Genomic DNA, 19,051 nt, shown 5'->3' on the forward strand with positions numbered 1-19,051 from the left:
GATGCTGGAATAGTTGCTACTCACAGGCAGGAACATTTCTAGGGTAGGAAAGAGCAGTGATGCTCAGAAGAGGTTGTGCCTGCGGTAGATGCTTCTCTGTTACCCACGCACAGCAAATGTCTGCGTGGTTCAGACCTTTGTATTCATTGTTCCAAATCCATTGTCGCCTTCCTCCTTTTCTTTCCTTCCATTTTGATTTCTGTTTATTTTCGTTTTGCATCCATGTCTAGTATGTGATCATGCTGGTCAAAAATTCTTGTAATTACTTTTACCACAATCTATAAATCAGGTTAAATCTGGCTTTACATTAGGTGATTTATTTAACATATATTTGTTGAATACTATGTATAAAAAGTTTCCTGTCAAGTGCTAACTGGTGACTCAGAAATTATTCATATATGGTCATTCCCCCAAAGGCGTACATTTGCAGGAGTACTTTTTGTAGCTCTATCGAAATGGAGAATAATGGTGTCTCCCAGGAATACAGAGTCTAGGTACTTTAGTAAAAGTCCTCCTTAAAACCATTGTGCTGGATAAAATACTGAACACAAATATTGCTTAGGGACATACTTATAGTAAAAATTTATTTGTTAACCCTCCTGTATTTTAATTTGCTGAATCTGACAACCCTTTGTGAAAAGTTTGATCAGGTCTGCTTTTGCCTCCAGGAAGCAGGGCTCCTCAGAGCTCACAGCCAGGGCAGAGAGGCGTCAGTGTGTCCTGCAGCAAACTGAGGTTAGGGGACTGTATCGACTGGCCCAGACTCAGGTGGCTGCCCTGCCGGATCCCACCCGCCTGTCCCTGAGCCACGAATTCAGCTCTCTGAGCTATTTTCCATCTGTATAATGGGGACAAACCGAAGTCCCTCGCAAAATGACCGTCAGATAGTAGATGTTTGGGGAAAAGTAATCTCAGACCTGTACAAAAGAGGCAATAAGCATGTATTCATTGAAAATCCCATCTCCTGAGATGAGAAGAGAAGGGGAGAAAGCACCGGGCAGAAAGTTCAAGCTTCCTTGGGTTGCACTTCAGGAGAACATACCACGTTGCCAAGGGTGGGTGAGTCTGTTTTGCGTCTCACAGGCGACAAGCTGCAGAGCTCTGGCAGGGCAAGTGAGTCTGTGCATGTCCATAGTAATGTGACTCATGAGGACCAAGTCACACTGAGGATTGGTGAGAGGCAGCTGACACAGCCAGATCCCCTCATAATGAGAATAATTTGTTCCCAGACACTTATGTATTTCAAATACTGCCTTGCAGCCCCCAGGAGCTTTGATTTGGGGCTCTCTGATCTTTGATGGGTCTTTGGCAATGAGTGTCACACATCTGTCCCTTCTGGGCGAGGAGCCAGAAACTGGTTCTCCACTCAAGCATCCTCACACCCGTCACATGTCTGTTTTAGGTACCCAGCCCAGTTTACCTGCTGTACTTGCCCAGGACTGAGCAATTGTTCATCAGCATACTTGTTTCTTACCTTGTGATGTACAAATAGATCCCTCACTCAATATGCAAAGTACACAATAAAATGGTATTTTCATGACGAAATACAATGCACCGATTCGTTAAGGCAGAGTATGTGAACATGCTCTAAGCAAGATTTTTGCTGTCCTGGTTCAACCATGCACCTCAGGTGGCCCTTTGTGTACATTCAGAGAAATCACTCACTTTGTTGGCCACTGAGAAGGGGGATTAGTAGTAACAAAAAGAGCTAGATAGATTCTACTTCCTCTGGGACCCTACAGAGAAGGTGTTTCTGTTTCAATGAGGAATAATGCAGATGCGGGGTAGCTGTGACTGCCTTTATTGATTTATTGTGAGAACTTAGTAAATATCACGTATTGCAAAAGAATTAGGAGAAATGGGGACGACAGAGCCTCTTCCCTCAGAGAGCTTATGGTCTGAAGTAGGTACTGTAAGGTAGAAAAAAATAAAAGGTATTTTAAGAAGGGGACACTTGAGACATATTAAAGTTCAGAGATGCAAGAGATTATCCTCAGCTAAAGGGAATCAGTCACAGTCTCTGTGGAGGTGGGTTGAGGTACAATGTGTGGAATTTGCGCATGCAATTATGGGAAAGGAAATAAAGAATATTTAAGGTGGATAAATTTCTACTAGCAGAGGCATGGATTTGTGCAAGTGAATTTCATGTAAGAAGCGGAGTAAATATGTATGTGATTGAGAAGAAGATTGGGACCATGCTGTAGAGGTCTTAAATTCCGATCTAAAGAGTTTTATTTTAGTTTATAGGTGATTGGCAACCACCGAGGCTTTGAACCAAATATGAAAGCTATTCATCATACTTTGAGAAGACAAAAGTGGTAGTATCTGGTGTTGTATTAGTTTTCTATTGCTCCTGTAACCAATTACCAAGAACTTAGTGGCTTAACACAGATGCATGATTTTACAGCTCTGGAAGACAGAAGCCTAAGCTCAGTCTTACTGGGCGGAAGCGAAGGTACTGGGTCCCATCTGGAGGCTCAAGCGGTGAATCTGCTTCTTGTCTTTTCCATTTTCTAGATGTGGCCTGTATTCCTTGGCTAGTGGCCCCTCTCTCCTTCTTAAAAGCAAGCAGCATAGAATCATAGGATCTTCAAATCTCTGTCTCTCTGAGCCCTGATTCGCTCTTCACATCTCCCTCCCTGACTCTCCTTACTCCCTCTTATGAGGACTCCTGTGATGCCGTTAGGCCCACGTGAAAAACGCAGGGTCATCTCCCCATCTCGAAGCTACGTCTGCAAATACCTTTTGTAGTTATCAGGTAGTATCCTCACAGGTTCCAGGGGTTGGGATGTGGATATCTTTGGAGATCCATTATTTAGCCTACTATGTCATATAAGGAGGAGGATGTAGGGAAATTACACCTTTATTTTGGAAATGTAAACTGGTGCTCTTTCTTTGGAGGGCCATTGGGCATAATTAGTAATGTTAAAGAACATCTTTCAACCTAGCGGTAGCGTGTCTTAGTGGCTGTGTCTGAACTGAAAAACTCTTACACAGGAGCCCAAGAAAAAATGTGCCCCAGATAAATACAAGAACATTAATTGTAGCAGAGAGAGTACAAAAGTAGGAAATAACCCCAGTTATCTCTTAGTTGTGAGGTTCATTCAAATTGAGGTCTAAATGAATTAGATGCTTTTGAATCAGCATGGATAAGTCTTTAAACTTAAAGTTGAGGGGGAAAAGGAAGCTATAAAAGGAGGAATGTGTTAGAATACCATTTATGTAAGTTGCTAAGCCTACAGATTTGGACACACATAGTAGAGTTATAGAAACATGCCTGAGCATGACTTATACTGACTTTAGGGTTCTGGTTAAGTATGAGGAGGGAAAGCTGGGGAAGAGACTGGGGAGAAGTAGGGCTTTAGGAGTTACTTTAACTGTTTATTTACTTAGGATTTTTAAAAAAGATTTATTTATTTATTTTTAGAGAGGGAAGGGAAGGAGATAGAGACAGAGAGAGGAACATCAATGTGCGGTGGTTGCTGCGGGCCGTGTCCTGCAACCCAGGCATGTGCCCTGACTGGGAATCGAACCTGTGACACTTTGGTCCACAGTCTGTGCTCAATCCACTGAGCTACGCCAGTCTGGGCTGGGAATTTTTTTAAAAAATAGAGAAATCTGAAACCAATTTGGCAAAAATTTTTAATATCCTTTTAATTTCAGTAATAAGTATATAGATGTATGATAAGATTTCAAAGTAGATGTTTTTAACTCTCAGGACATCCTGGACCCAGAGGAATTATTTTTCCTAAGTTCACATATTCTAGAAAGTTCTGAGTATTACGGCACAGCCAGCATTTTTAAACCTTTTCTGTTATAAAAACCCATTTATTTTATTTTATTTTTAAATTAAATGTATTGGAGTGAGAGTAGTTAATAAAATCATATAGGCTTCAGGTATACAATTCTATAATGCAGCTTCTGTATACTATATTGTGTGTTCACCACCTCGAGTCAAGTCTCCTTCCATTTATCTTCCCTTCACCCTCTCCTACCTCACCCCAACCCTTTTCCCCCTGGTAATCACCATACTGTTGTCTGTGTCCATGATTTTTAAAAAAAATTAATTCATGAGCATCATTTCCTTAGCTCCCTATCACCCTAAAAGTAGGATCCAATTGAATTTCTGCTCCAAAATGGCTAATTTCTGAACCTTGTTTATTTGCTTTTTTTCCCCCTTCTATTGACCATTCAAATAACCATCAGGAAACCTCTGCTTCTGTTTTCACTTTTTATGATTTTATATAACTCACTTAACTTTCTGGAATGCAGTTTCTTCACTTAAAAAATGATGGTACAAGACTAAACACATCTCTAAAGACGTTCTTCAAGTTTTAAAATTCTAATCTTTTTTATTTTCTTTGAATTTTTAACCTACAAAGCATTCTTTCTAATGATGTTATTATCCTCTAGTTACATCTACTAGACTTGAAAGAATTGCTATTGACCTCTTAATTGGTTTTTAAAGGAACATCCAAATAATTAAAGATACTTAAAGACTTGCATCAGCACTAATAACACTAAACTACATCAGAGTTCTATTGATAGGGTGCTTAACAATCTAATTTTAAGTAATGAGGTGAAAGACAGTGCCCTAGTCTTCTTTCCAGCACTTCAGTATTTTAACGTTAAAATAACATGTTTATCCCTTGCTCTCTTATTCTATTAATCAGAATATTGGAACAGCTGGTATCATAGCAACGTGGCACATTTGACTTCCCATCTTCTCCTGTGTAACCATGTCAGCTTGTGATTATTCTTCACATTATAAGGATTTATTCCTTTTCAGCTTGGGGCATTAAACATTGAGGGCTGTATAGCACATCATAGCTTACAAAGTGGTCCCATCCTTCCTAGGAACGTGAGTAATTGTATGTAAACAGGTGGTGCGTTTAACAGATGAGAAGATTCTGAAAAAGACAGAGGACGAGAGTAAGTATCAATCGTATTTTCAAAGAATTTACCTTGCTTATGTCAGTTTTCCCTCAAAGTACCTTCATAAACTTACACATTATTGCGCTCCTTTTGCTGATGAGAAAACGAGGATTATGGTGAGAAGCCAGGCATCTTGCCCAGAATTGTGTGTCCGGAAGAGCTAAAATTTAAATTCCAAATTTCTATTTTTTCTAATCGATTGTAATACCTCTCCTAAATATGAACTATGAATATAAAATATGAAATATAAATATGAAATATAATAGTAAGCAAAATCTTGACGAGTGAAAGAAATCACAGATTGGAGAGACTGAAGTCAGTTGTTTTCTTAAATGAGGTTTCCTCTTTGGATGAAGCGGGTGGGAGGATGTTGGGAGAAAAATACCGTGCTCACTAACTAAATGTGTTTACTTAGAGTCAGCAGCTTTACTTTAATTAATGCATTACAAATGTACTGACAGTACCATTCTAACACGCATTTGGTACTTTGAAAGGGTTATTTTGCCTGTTGTTGAGCTATTTGCATGAAAATTATTTGCTCACATTTGAGGAGGTCAGTTGGAGTTTGAACGAGAAGCCAAGTCAAAATCAGGATTGATAAGAGAATAGAGAGGAGAAAAGGCAAAAAATCAGGCTATCAGGCACAATAACTCTTGTTTGTGCTTTTTAAAGAATAAACTGATTAGCTGGCAGCTGGCTGAGAGGGAAGTCTGGGCACTCTGCCCTTGAGCAGCTGATTAGTAGAATTATCAAACAGTAATTCTATCTGTTTATGGGCGCCTGCTGCAAGATGTTAAGTGTGCCTGGGTCAGGGCTGGGCAGCGCTGTTCTGCTCCTGAGTAGTTCTCAGTACTGCTCTTACCTGTCCACTCAGGTGATGGAGAGGGAGCTTCCTACATGATTCTCTACTTAGGGAAATTTGAGATTAGTGTTAAAAGGCAAATAGAATGGGAAGAATGGGGTGGTAGCACAGGTCACCATTCTAGAGACGCCGTGTTTCTTTCGGTCAGTGTGACTTTCTGCTTAAAATACTTCAAAACTTTCCCATGGTCTTTAGGAGAAAGTCTGAACTCCTTAATATTGCCTGCATACTTTTTTAATGATACGAGTGTAGTGTACTTCTTTTTCCATGCACTTTGCCATAAAAACCACTTACATTTTATTTTTGTAGCCATGCTTGCCAAATGCGGCGTGCTATTTTGTCTCTCAGCATTTCGAAATTCTCTTCCTTCAACCCTGAACTATTTTTCCCTAAAAGTATTTCCTTCCTTTTCTGTCTTCTCAACCCCACTTACAACCAGCTATACAGGGAAAAAAATCTTTTATCAGCTAACTTTTTGTGTTACTATTTAGCAAAAACCCAAAGACACAGGCTATGACCTTGAACATGACACAGTGGGAAGACCAGATAGATGTATTATGGCTGGAGAAAAGCCAAAGATATCTGACTCTACAAAGATGTCCTGAGGGAAGCACAGAAAAAAACCCCTTTGCAGCACCGTTCATGGGAAACGTTTAAAGTACTCCTGCCAAAATACTTATGGACATGCTGATGAGAGTTGATGAGATCTCAAATCAGCCAGTCCAGCCGGTGTGACAGGCAGATGATTCCTTTAGCCTCCCTTGACCAAGACCTACACTTCATTTTGGGAGATCCGAAATATAGTTATGGCTGCCATTAACACTGAGAAGAACACAGGTGGACTGGGTGAACTTGAGATGTCAATGAATACCAAATGCTGTCTCATTTCCAGTAGCCTGTGCCCCTCTGTCCTGCTTCTTGTACCACTGGGTAGTAACTAATTAGTCAGCCTCAGCTTCTTTATTAATTAATAGGATTAATAACATTTCCCAAATTGGAATACTGTGAGGATTAATTTAGGTAATGTTAATATAATATGTACATAGACCTTGGCCTATAAATGATCACAAGTTATATTTCTCTGTCCTGCTACCATAATTTTACAAGACTTTGGCCCTGGCTGGTGTAGCTCAGTGGATTGAGCGTGGGCTGCGAACCAAAGCATTGCAAGTTCGATTCCCAGTCAGGGCACATGCCTGGGTTGCAGGCCACAGACCCCAGCAACTGCACATTGATGTTTCTCTCTCTCTCTCTCTTTCTTCCTCCCTTCCCTCTCTAAAAATAAATAAATAAAATCCTTTGAAAAAAAGGACATTCCTTGCCTATAGATGGGCCTACCTCTTAAAAAAAAAGAGACTTTGTATTGCCCCAGTGTCTAATTCAGGCAGATATGCAATGCATGATTATTGGAAGCATAAAGATCCCCTTTCTTTTGCTCACTGTCCTTTGACATATATATCAGAAGGCACGTGGTACTTGACCCACGAAACTGTTTCTGATCTTACTAGAGAAGAGAAGGCCCCTGGGATCCTTCATTAGTGTCTCCCAGAATTGATTTAAAGAATTGGATTTGAGTTTGGCAAGGGATAGACTATAGTGAACACCCAGATTCTATTTCCAGACTGAAGGACTTATTTTTCTAGTCCCCGGAAGTGCTTCCTGCAGATAGCTCTTGGCTGTTACCCTCCTTTGGGAAATACCTAATGTGAAAAGAGCTCCTTGGGCCAGAGTTATTCCTCTCCCTTGGACCAGCCCACACTTAATGCCACAGTCAGTAGGTATGAGCGAGGCTTTAAAGACCCCGACTTGCAATGCTGACAAAACTCCTTGTAATCTCAGCTGAGACTTTAGCTGAAACTGCATCATAGTCCAACTTCTCTGTCCTGAATTTTGCCTCCTTCCTTCCCCTTCCACAGATACTGCTTTCATGAGTATCCCAAATAAAATTTCTGGGTGCTAATCTTTATCATTGTTTACTAGTGAATCCAACTCACAACACAAACCCAGTCTAATGACCGGAGACTTATAATATCTCTCTGAGTCTTTGTCCTTACTCGGTGCCATGGTTTGCCCTTCTGAGACTCTTGAAAAGTTGGGAATCTGTATCTCTCTGGTCATCTCCAATGATGAATACCTCATTTCTTGCTTGACCACAGCTCTTTGAACTTGGACTTTTACAACAGTCGAAAGTTCATGTTCTCCCACCACGCTTCACCATCTTTGAAATTATCCCTCATCCTGTATAGCCTTTTACTGGCCCTCCATAACCAGTTCTCACTTGGCTTGGCCTGGTCACTCACCTCTGGAATCTCCTCCTATAGTTCAGCCTGCTTCATCTGTCTTCTGTTACCACTTTGACCTTAGAGTCTGAAGTCTGAGGCTTTGCTGTAAGTGGAGTGAAGCCTGACTTTCTTTTATAGACTAAATGGATTCTGGTGTCTAAGATGAGGCTGGGGAAGTGTTACTACATAAAAATAAAGACAAACCTCCTTAAGAAATTAGCCATCTCCAGGAACCTCCACAGAACTGGCCTTTACTACATAGTGATTTGCAGACTGACAGTGTAAAGGAACCAGGAAACAACCCTCTGAGTTGTAATCATCACAAAACAAGCTGCAATTTTGGAAACCGAACCATGGAACAGTGTTGTATGCTAACAGTTACAGTCAGAAAACTGGTGGTCAGAATGGAATGACAGAAGGAAACATCAGTCAGAAGAAAGGTGCTTCCGACAGGATTCAATTCCAGCAGAAAACTGCATGGCTGACAGATCCAGGCAGAAAAAGCTCATCGGCAATGCTTAACTTACTTTTTAATGCCAGCGTTTGTCCCCGAGTCCCCTTTGTAATCCTGCCCCGAAGAAAAGGTGCCTGCTCAGGCCACCGCGCTCACCTTCCGGGGCAGACAGATGTTAGCCATGCTGACTGTATTCTCACCCTGTGGCGTTAAAGCTGACTTCAGAATGCAAATTTAATGTACTGACCTAAAAAGTAAGTTTTCTCCGTTTAGACTTCCTAAAAAAGAGTGTAATCTTTATGCAAGCTCTGTAGCACCTAGAAAGTACTTGGTGCGTAGTAGGAACTGAACAATTACACTGGCATTTGAGTCTCTCCCAAATCTAAGCTGTGTATAAGAAACCCACTCTAAACGTAATGATATAAGTAGGTTAAAAGTGAGAGGACAGAAGAGATAGACCATGCATATGCTCATGATAAAAAGCTGGAATGGCTTTATTCATATCACACAATGTCAACTTCAGAGCTTAGAAAAGTCACAGAAATAAATGACAAAAGAGCCAGGTCTCCAGAAAGATGTAACATTTCTAAACGTGTACGCACCTTCGAAGAGTGCTTCACCATATGTGGAACAAAAGCTGGTAGAGCTGGAAGACACAATGGGCAGATCAGATTCACAGTTAGAGTTGGAGAGGGCCACCCTGTTCTCTAGACAATCAATAGGACAAGTGGAGAATCAGCAAGGAGGTAAAAGACACAGCATTAACTATCTTGGATCTAATTGAGATTTTTAGAATATGCCACCCCAAAAGAACAGAGTACTCATTCTTTTCTTTTCTTTTTTTAATTTTTAAAAGATTCATTTACTTATTTTTAGAGGGGGAAGGGAGGGAGAAAGAGAGAGAGAGAGAGAAACATGAGTGTGTGGTTGCTGGGGGCCGTGGCCTGCAACCCTGGCATGTGCCCTGGCTGGGAATTGAACCTGCGATACTTTGGTTCGCAGCCTGTGCTCAATCTACTGAGCTATGCCAGCCAGGGCTTATTCTTTTCAAGTTTAAATGGAACATTTACCAAGAGTTACATCGTATCTTCCATCATAAGGCAAATCTTTAAAAATTTGAATAGTTGAAATCTTATAAATTCTGTTCTAACTTTAATGGAACCAATCGTTAAACAAATAACAGAAAGTTAATGAAAATCTCCTAATATTTGGTAATGAAATGGCGTGTTTCTAAGTAATCCAAGGATCAAAGAGGAAAATCTCAAGGGCCAGCAAATAGTCTGATGGAACAAAAATAAAATGACTGAATAGCAACATTTGTGAGGTGCAGCTAGTACAGTACTTTAGAGGGGAAACTAACAGCTATAAAAAAATGTTCTAGTTTGCTAAAGTTACTGTAACAAAATACCACAAACCAAGCGGCATAAATAATAGAAATTTACTGTTTCACTGTTGTAGAGGCTGGAAGTATAAAATCGTGGCGTTGGCGAGGCTGTTTCTTTCTGAGGGCTGTGTGGGAAGGGTCTGCGCCAGGCTCCTCCTCTTGGCTTGAAGATGGCCATCTGTGTGTCCACATGACGGTTCTTCCTGTGTGCGTGTGTGTGTTCACGTTGCCCCTTTGACAAAGGTGCCATCATATTGGATTAGGGGCCCACCCTGCTCCAGAATGATCTATCAGAACTTAGCTAATTACAACTCAAAGAACTTAGTTCCAAATAAGGTCACATTCTAAAGTACTGGGAGTCAGAACTTCAGTATATGAATTTGGGGCGCAGGGTATAATTCTAGCAATGACAACTTATATTATAAAAGAAGATCTGCAATCAGCAACCTAAGTTTCTACCTTGGGAAATTAGAAAAAGGAAAACAAATGGGAAGGAAGGCTCAGATGTTTGCACTGGCAGGGAAGAAAAGGCCAAGTCTACAAGAGGGGTTGGGAGGGTCCACAAGAGGGGGAGACGCTCTCTATTAGTTGGTTGGCTCTCACGGTTTACCCAGTCAGGCTCTGGGTCCTGGAGCTACAGGAGAAGGCCCGAAATGCTGATCCCTGGTGGGGGAAAGGGTGGGTCTGCTCATTCAGAGATCTAAACCCAGTGACCCTTTCTAGGTCACTGGGAATACTAATAATCTTGGGATTCCTCTCTTGAGTGGCCCTGAGCTTTCTTCTAAGGTCTGCATGGGCCTCTTTCTGAGTGCACTCCTGGGCTCAAGAGTTATTTTCAGAAAATGTCAACCAAGTTTGGGCGGGCTTAGAGAATCCCTAGAGGATTCCATACAAGTTGCAGGAAGCCCTTTGCGGGGAAGAAGGAAGGAGAGAGTGAGGGGTGGGGAGAGGGAAAGCTTCTGTTGGGGGCCAGAGGCTGGGGACTGGTTCTACTCTTCACAACACCACGCTGTAGTGGGGAATTTCAAGGAGTCTGAGAATTCTAAGTTTGAACCTGAACATCAAACAGGCATAATTTTTTTAGGTAGGAAGATAACATTGTGTATTGTTCAGGCATTTGTTAACTTGATGTATAACCATTCAATACCTGGACATATGGTAAATCAAGTCCATTTGTGCTCTTATTCTGAGCCCCTCAGTGTAAGCACCAGAGTGGGGTGGGGGGCTTTATTTACTGCTATACTCTGAGCACCTAGAACAATGCCTGGCACAGAGTGGGCGCTCAGTGATACCTTTGAATCAATGAATGATAGGCAAATGAATGAGTTCCGTTCTCACAACATCCCTGGCAAGATAGATTCTAGGTAGAAAGGAAGCAGTAATGGTAACTTGTTGACAAACGTGATTTGAGAAGAAAAATCCGTTAGGAGATGACAAGCAATATGACGACCTGTCTAGAGAGAACTCGGGTCTATGAGAGTATCTCTGACGAGTGTCCTGGTCCCCAGTGAGCTGTCAGACGCTGTGTGTCAGGAAAAGCAGTCTTAGTCGTTTGTTTTGTTGGCACTCATTAAATCTCCACCGTGACCTCCAGCCGTGAGACGATGCCACGGTGACTCAGCTGGCTTCTCTGTCCTCCAGGGCTTTCCTCAGTGTCTGTCACGTTTGCCAAGGACAGTTGATTCTTGGTAAAAGCTTTGGTTCAAGAACGATAGCTGAACTTCTAAGAATCTCGTGTTTGAAACAACTGATGCTATTCTTAGAAGGAAATAACTTTGACAGTGGAGTGTGTGTTAGCAGAACGTGTTTGCCCCACACCAATAAAAAGTCTCATTTACCATTAGAGTGTAACTGAGAGGGCATTGAAAACATTTTTCAAGCTAGTTATGTGCCTGTAACACAAAGCCATGGCTATTACTCAACTTCAGGATGAATTATTTTCAGCCATTTTTTTTATATCAAGGGGAGAATGCAGCAAACAAGCATGTTAATTATTTAAAGGAACATTAGAGCAGTTAAACTTTTCCAACAAATACCAAATGAGTGAAACAGAAGGACAGAAAGTAATATATTAACGGTTTGCCATTCAAGTGGCTCGTAGAGCCCCCAGCAATCATATGCTACAGATAGAATATTTATATTACGTACAAATTTAGTGCCTAGAAAAGCATTAATAGCAAACTCTCTACTTTCACACAGCTCATTGACTACGGTCTTTAATGGTTAACCCACAGGGGAGCAGTTGCTTCGCCAACGCCTCATTTGTCTTCTCTGGAACTCCCTCCACGGTTCTGTTAGTTCTATTACTACATAAATGGCAATACCCACAATTCCTTTTCAAATACAACTAGCTGCTAAATGTCACCAGTAAGATAATAGAATATATTTATAAATAAACAGATGTTTAATTGTTCACATTGCTTCAGTTGCAATATTTCTGAAAGAAGACAAGCAGACACAAGATACTGAATCCTGACATAAAAATATTTAATTTATGGATTTACTCCAAGGTACATAGCACAGAGAGAGAGAATTTGTTATTATTCGATCGGTTATAGCCTTTTGCTGCAATTAGACATGTATAAAGGGAAGCTCAAGAACCCATTTGGATTTCAAACCCAATATTAGAACCATTCTACTGTCAACATGGAAATATGAAGAATACGATTTACCAAGTGTTACATACATTAGCACATTGGTAGACAGATATGGTAAAGGTCACTGGTGAAAATAAGAAAAGGATCCTTATAAAATTGGCTTTTAATACGTAAGTATAATCAGTAGCATAATTTATGAGCGAGTTAACAATTTGTTCAGAGTTTGGTCTTTAGATTACTCTATGTCATTTGCGTGTGTGAGTGTGTGTTCTATGTGTGCACGAACTGCTAGATCCTTAACTGACACAGAGGTACTAGACATGTCTTTACCTTTAAAAAATTTTAAAGTATCTTTTATTGATTATGCTATTATAGTTGTCCCATTCCCCGCCCCCCTTATTCCCCTCTGCCCTGCACACCCCGTCCCACCCGCATTTCCCCCCTTTCAATTCATGTCCATGGGTTGTACATGAAAGATCTTTGGCTTCTACATTTCCCATACTATTCTTACCCTCCCCCTGTCTACTTTCTACCTGCCATCTATGCTACTTATTCTCCGTACCTTTCCCCCTCTCTCCCCTCCCACTCCCGTGCTGATAACCTTCCATGTGATCTCCATTTCTGTGATGTTTTTAAGTTTTTTTCTCCAAATGTGATTAAAGAGATTATCTTTTTATTTATGTTCTTCTTCCTTAATTTATCTTTAAGTATGCCTACTGCACTTTTAATTTATGCTAGTATCATTTTTGTCTCTAATATTTCTTTTTCTTCAGAGTCTTTGTTCTATTATATCCACTTGCAATGTAATGGAAGCAATATTTTTCCTTGATATTAACTAATTCTTATGTTTTCTTCTACTCATACGTAGCATTATCTATTTTTTTTTCTGTTTTCCTTTCTGTTTTCTTCATTTCATCTCTGATCTCCATTTAAATGTTTTCTCAAATGCCTGGTCGTCGCTGGTTCTTAGCAGCAGGGATGGCGCTGGTGGTGGAGCAGTAGCAATTGTCAGCTGATGCATTTCATTGTAAATTGATCAGGCAAAGATCTGGCTATTTATCTGTGGGACAACCCAAGGTCAATGTCTATAGGTCTGGGAGGTTTTCTTATCTTGATCTGACCAGTTTCCCCAGAGAGGAATACTTTGATCTCTTGTTTGAGTGTGTTATATAAAGCTGACTTTCATGGTTTGAATAGGGAAAGGAACTAGGGGCTTACTTTTCAACAGGCAAATTGTCACTCCAGTCTCTTGCTTTCATTATTGGAATATATCATCTCTAGCCTTCCTTGTGCCTCATCTTCTCAAGGCACAACTGTTTTTCACTTAAGATCTTGGGAGAGGAAACATCCAGGCTTCTTTGAAAGAGGGAAGGGTCACACCACTTGGCTGTGTAGGAAACATGAGGAGATCCAGATTTCTTACTGCTCTTAATTGTGCTTTCCACCAGGTTTACTGCCTTCTACTCCGACTGGGTGCCCTGATTTCAGAAGCACCTGATGCGCCCGATCTGTGTGCATTTCAGGGCAGGATGAACCAGGGCGGCACCCATCTCGCTTCATGGGGTTTTCATACCCCAGCCACTGCTGCCACCAGCTCAAGCCGTGTTTAGCCTTTTCTGTTCCGTCAGTTAAGGTCCTTGTTCTTTATTCTCCATTCTTCATTCCTGCTCAGGTTCTCTCTCCCTCTCTCTCTCGTTTTCTCACTCTCTCTTTTGCTCTCTCACTCTGTCTTTCTCTCCTTCCCACTGTTTTGTGGATTTCTGTTATTTTGATGGGATATAAAAGTCATAAAATAATACTAATAAAAATAGGATAGTAATGTGCCACTTTCTAAAATCTTTCATTGAAAGAGGTGACCAGGAGCCAGGGAAAGACCGTAACAAAAATGGTGTCCTAGTCCATTTGGCCTGCTTTGACAAAATCCTGTACACTGGGTGACTTGGAACAGAGATTTATTCTTCCCAGGCCCAGAGCCTGGAATTCCAAGGTCAGGGCGCTAACATGTGTTCGGGTTAGCATCCTCTCCTGGGTTGCAGGCGGCAGATATTTTGCTCTGTCACCCGGTAGAAGGGACTAGTCAGCTCTGTGAGATCTTTTTGGTAAAGACATTAATCACATTCATTTTGGATCCCATTCATTTTCTCAACCAGAAAAAAAAAGCCGCCCTGGCTGGCGTAGCTCAGTGGATTGAGCGCGGGCTGGGAACTAAAGTGTCCCAGGTTCGATTCCCAGCCAGGGTACATTCCTGGGTTGCAGGGCATAACCTGCAGCAACCGCACATTGATGTCTGTCTGTCTGTCTGTCTCTCTCCCTCCCTCCCTCCCTTCCCTCTCTAAAAATAAATAAATAAAATCTTTAAAAATATATCATAAAAAAAAGCCAATACTTGAAGGGTTCCCTCAAAGTGAATATGATTTGTCTGAAAAGACTTCTCAGAGTGGGTCAGGTGTCAGGGAGTTCTAGAGGTGAAGGAAATCAAAAGGAAGAGGTTGAGGAAGTAGAGAATTTTGCTGATGCCAGTTGGAGCAGTCCAGAGACCTTGATGGAAGGGGTGGGGAGCTTGGGAAGGGGCGGAAACGTTTGGTAGGTTGTGGAGGTACAGAACCCGTTGAGGAGAATGTCCTAGTGTCAGTGGATTAAGAGGCTGGCTTGGACACCCGGTGGTGACTGAGCTAGTGATGGGCATAAGAACTAAAGGGCTTGTCCTGGCGGCTAAGGGAAAGGTGAGCCATCAGTTCAAACGACGGCACCCCCGCAGCAGGCCTGGTCTCTTCTGTTGTGCAATCAGTGAGACAGGTGATATGCCTACCAGGACTCAGCAAAGAGCAGCCGGGCCCTGGTTGAAGGGGAAGCCTTTATGTTCAGCACTCTGGGCGCCAGGGACCTCCTTGATAGGCTGAAGTAACTGGTGTGGTTTCTCCAAGCTCACCACAACCCCCGAGGCCTCTGTCCCCTCAGCTGTGACCTGGATCTGCCATCATTGTGTGTAAGCCCAGAGCATGCAGCTGGGCCTCTTTTCCTTCACCTGCAGAAGCAGGACGCTGGCCTAGTTCACTGCCTCGCATACTCCTCTCCCCCCACCCCCACACACACACATTCTGGAGCTGTGGGGTGGCCTGAATGCACTTTGCATTTATCACATTTTAGCTTAACATTTCACTGTAAAGTTTAAATGGGAAATATAGTAGTCCATGTGGTGTGGTCATTTCCTGACATTAATTGGGCGTTAATTTTTCTGCTGTAGAGAACCATGCCAAATTGGAGCTCTGTGTGTATGTTTCCTATGTTTTTCCCACTTCTGTTTCAGAGAGGTTGCTAGATCCTTAATTTTCCTGCCTCATGGGTTTTTTACAGTATAAGAGAGAAGCTGGTAACTTTTTTTATCATTCTACCTATTTGTGCAAGTCCAAACTCATGGAGCAATCTCTCCTAGGTGCGGGATTGGGTAAATCCCGCACCAAGGGAAAATGTCACGAGAAAGGGGCATGGGCCATGAGAGAGGAGGCATTTCTCCCCAGTCTGGCAGGAGGATGGATCTCGGAGCCCATGCACGGTGCAGACGTGGGGCCCCAGACCCAGCTGCCCCAGAAAAGTGTGCGGTGCCTATCAAGGCTTCCCTTGGTCTGGGGGCTCCAGCACTGGGGAGATCCCCATGTCTGGATTTAGTTCTCTTGCAGCATATTTGATAGTTTCAAGAGGATCCAGAACCTTTTACAAATAGGGTATCAGCAGTAACTGTGATGGAATGAAGAGAAAGCAGCTTTTCCTCGTTTGGGGGACTCCATGGACGACTCTCAGATTCTTGTACGGCCCCAGAGAGAACCCTCCCAGCTGTTGCTCAGACTTCCCCATGGGCCAGCCTCATAGGCGGTGCTGAATCATGATTAACCCACGACCTTGATAACTCTCTTGGCCTCCTTTCCCTCGCTGGGTAAATGAGAAGGTGGGTCTGCATGATTTCTAGTCACATGCAGCTTTAAAATAAAATGTGATTCTTTTTTTCTGTATTCCATGTCCCCCATTCACAAAATGTACCAGGCAAAGGGCCTGGGCCGAGGAGCATATGCAGTGGCTTGGCTTTGCCTCCTCTTTCTGTGCTGTCAGTGTAAGGACATGGCCGCCTGTGGTAGGCACCGGGAGGCCAAAATGTGATTCTTTTTTTATCAGACAAGTATGAGGTGGGGCACCCATAGAAAACCAGAATTATCTTCTGGAGGGTGGGCCTCCTGTAGTACGTGCTTCCCCCACAGGGTGAGTGTTCTAGGAACCCATCTGTATTATTGTTCCAGCTGGTGTTATTGTGAGAGGCTGCGTTCGGCTTCAGTGAATATTTTTGGAAGACTCTTTCAACACATCTGCCCATTTCATGATGGGTGATGTACGAATGCACCTGCCCACACCACACTGAATGTTCAGCAGTTTTTGGTCAAAAATGGCATTGACCCCCATGCCTTACCCTCTCTATTCACTCAATCTCACCTCCAGCAACCTTTTTTTATTTCCCTGGATGAAAAAAAGTCCTCAAAGGGAAAGGTTTTACCAATGTGGAAGAGATGAAACAAAAAAAAAGGCAGAATCACTAAAGGGCATCAAAATCGATGAGTTCAAAAACTGTTTTTGAGCAGTGGAAAAAACATCTTGATAGATTTATTACATCAAATAGAGAATACTTGGAAGGTGACTGAAGTTTAAACATGCAAGAATGAATACACAGTTTTAATAAATAAATTCAGGGTTTTGGGGCATCTTCCCTTGTATACCTACCCTGAGGATTCCTCCCAAATCTCCTTCCCCATCAGCCCCTAAACAAAGGCTATGCCCTGGGTTAGCATAAGCACTTTCATGAAGGCATTAGGCTCCACGTGGGAGAGAACTGTGTTCTTTGCCAGCTTCTTTTTATGTTGCTGCGTACTGGAGTGTCAGAGTGTTCATTCGGAGCATTACAATTAGGAAATATTGAGTAATTTCTTTGTTCTTCCTCCTAGCAGAGCCAACTTCAAAAGCACAACAGAAATAGCAGGGAACTTGATGTAAGGAACAAACATCATTTAAATCTATCGAGTTCAGCACCATTTCAAAAAATCAGAAGAAAAACTAAGGCTTAAAAAGATGCAAGAAATTAAAATTAGGATGTTTTAGTAAACAGTACATTAAAATATTTTTTTCTCATGCAAAATATCCTAAAAGAAATCTGCTCCTTTGTGCACTTGAAAATAAATACTTGTCCAACCTTCAATAGTTCATGTATTTACCTTTGGAGAGAGGCGGTGGGTGGACAAATCCTTCAGCCTTCCTCCAGCTTGCTGTCTATAGCCTTCTCCGTGTAAACCTGACAGACAGCAGTCACTGACCCCAAACCATCAAAATCACCCTCCAGGCATCCTTATTAAGCACCTGGAAACTCCCACAACTGTGGGTTTCCTCTATTCACACCAGTATGTGATGAACTCGGGACTCAAGTCCCTTTTTTGACACCAACATCATCCACATCATACTTTTCGAATAGGTAAGCAATGCCATTTAGGGAAGAATGCATAGATTAATGATGAAGATTTTGGATTCAGAGATTGAGTTCACATTTCAGCTTTGTTCCATATTAAAAGAAATTTCTTAATATTGTAGAGCTCTCGTGAAGATACATTTCCTATTTGTCCCCAAACCACATAGCTGAATCCAGTTCATCTCAGCCAGGTACTGAAGCTTTATGCCAGTGCTTCAGGGCGTGTGTGCCGAGGACCTTGCACAGCACGGACCCCGGTGCGGTAGGGCTGGGGAGGGCCGGGGTTTCAGCGCTTCTGACTGGTCTCGGGTGATGTGCCTACTCCCTGGTCCACGAACCACTCTTTGACTAGCAAAGCTTCCCACCACACAAGTAGAATAAAATCCCAATCTGTAGAAACTTTCTGAAACCTGTTAAAAATAAAAAGCTTTCCCTAAGCAATTTCAAGACAGGTGTCCACGTACTCCTCATAATTTGCAAAGTAGATACTTTGGTGCTAAATAAAAGTCTAAGGTTTTATGGAAGTTTTAAGGCAGGAAAACTCATATCTCATCTCTGGCAGATGCGTTCAGGGCAGCACAACAGAAGAGGCACTTTGCATATGCATAGGGAATAAGAGGATTTGCATAGGTAAAAATGAAAAATTGTAGCAGCAATACAATAAACAACGACGACGATGATGAGAGACAGCTGCATGGCACTTACTGTCTGCCAGGCACTGTTTGAAACTTCCTGCCCACCTTAACTCATGCTACCCTCAGAACAACTCTGTGAGCAAAGGACTTAGGACATCACTGGGTGGCTGTCACTGACAAAAACGGGCACAGAGAAGGTGAATAATTGCACTGTCCCTCGGTCACAGGCTGGCGCCAAAGGAGCTGGGAGGCAAAGGCAGGGAGTCAGGCTTGCGCACTCTGCTGAACTGCATCACTGACACGGAGTACACGGGATGCCTGGAAGGGCGCATAAAACACAGAGAGCAGGTGGGACAGGAGCCACACACAGAGCCCCTTTCACAAAAATAAGCTAAGAAATTC

General features: G+C 42.2%; 1 non-coding gene across 1 annotated transcript; it reads right to left on the minus strand.

Moving 5' to 3' along the window:
• Nucleotides 1-16,523: 16,523 nt before the first annotated feature.
• LOC123830906 lies at nucleotides 16,524-16,657 on the minus strand. The gene has a single exon (XR_006787841.1). It is a non-coding gene; the product is annotated as a small nucleolar RNA SNORA51 (small nucleolar RNA).
• Between the last annotated feature and the right edge of the window lie 2,394 nt (nucleotides 16,658-19,051).

Source organism: Phyllostomus hastatus, unplaced genomic scaffold (assembly GCF_019186645.2).
Source record: "Phyllostomus hastatus isolate PE091 unplaced genomic scaffold, TTU_PhHast_1.1 phas_scaffold_129, whole genome shotgun sequence".
Classification (NCBI taxonomy): Eukaryota; Metazoa; Chordata; class Mammalia; order Chiroptera; family Phyllostomidae; genus Phyllostomus; species Phyllostomus hastatus.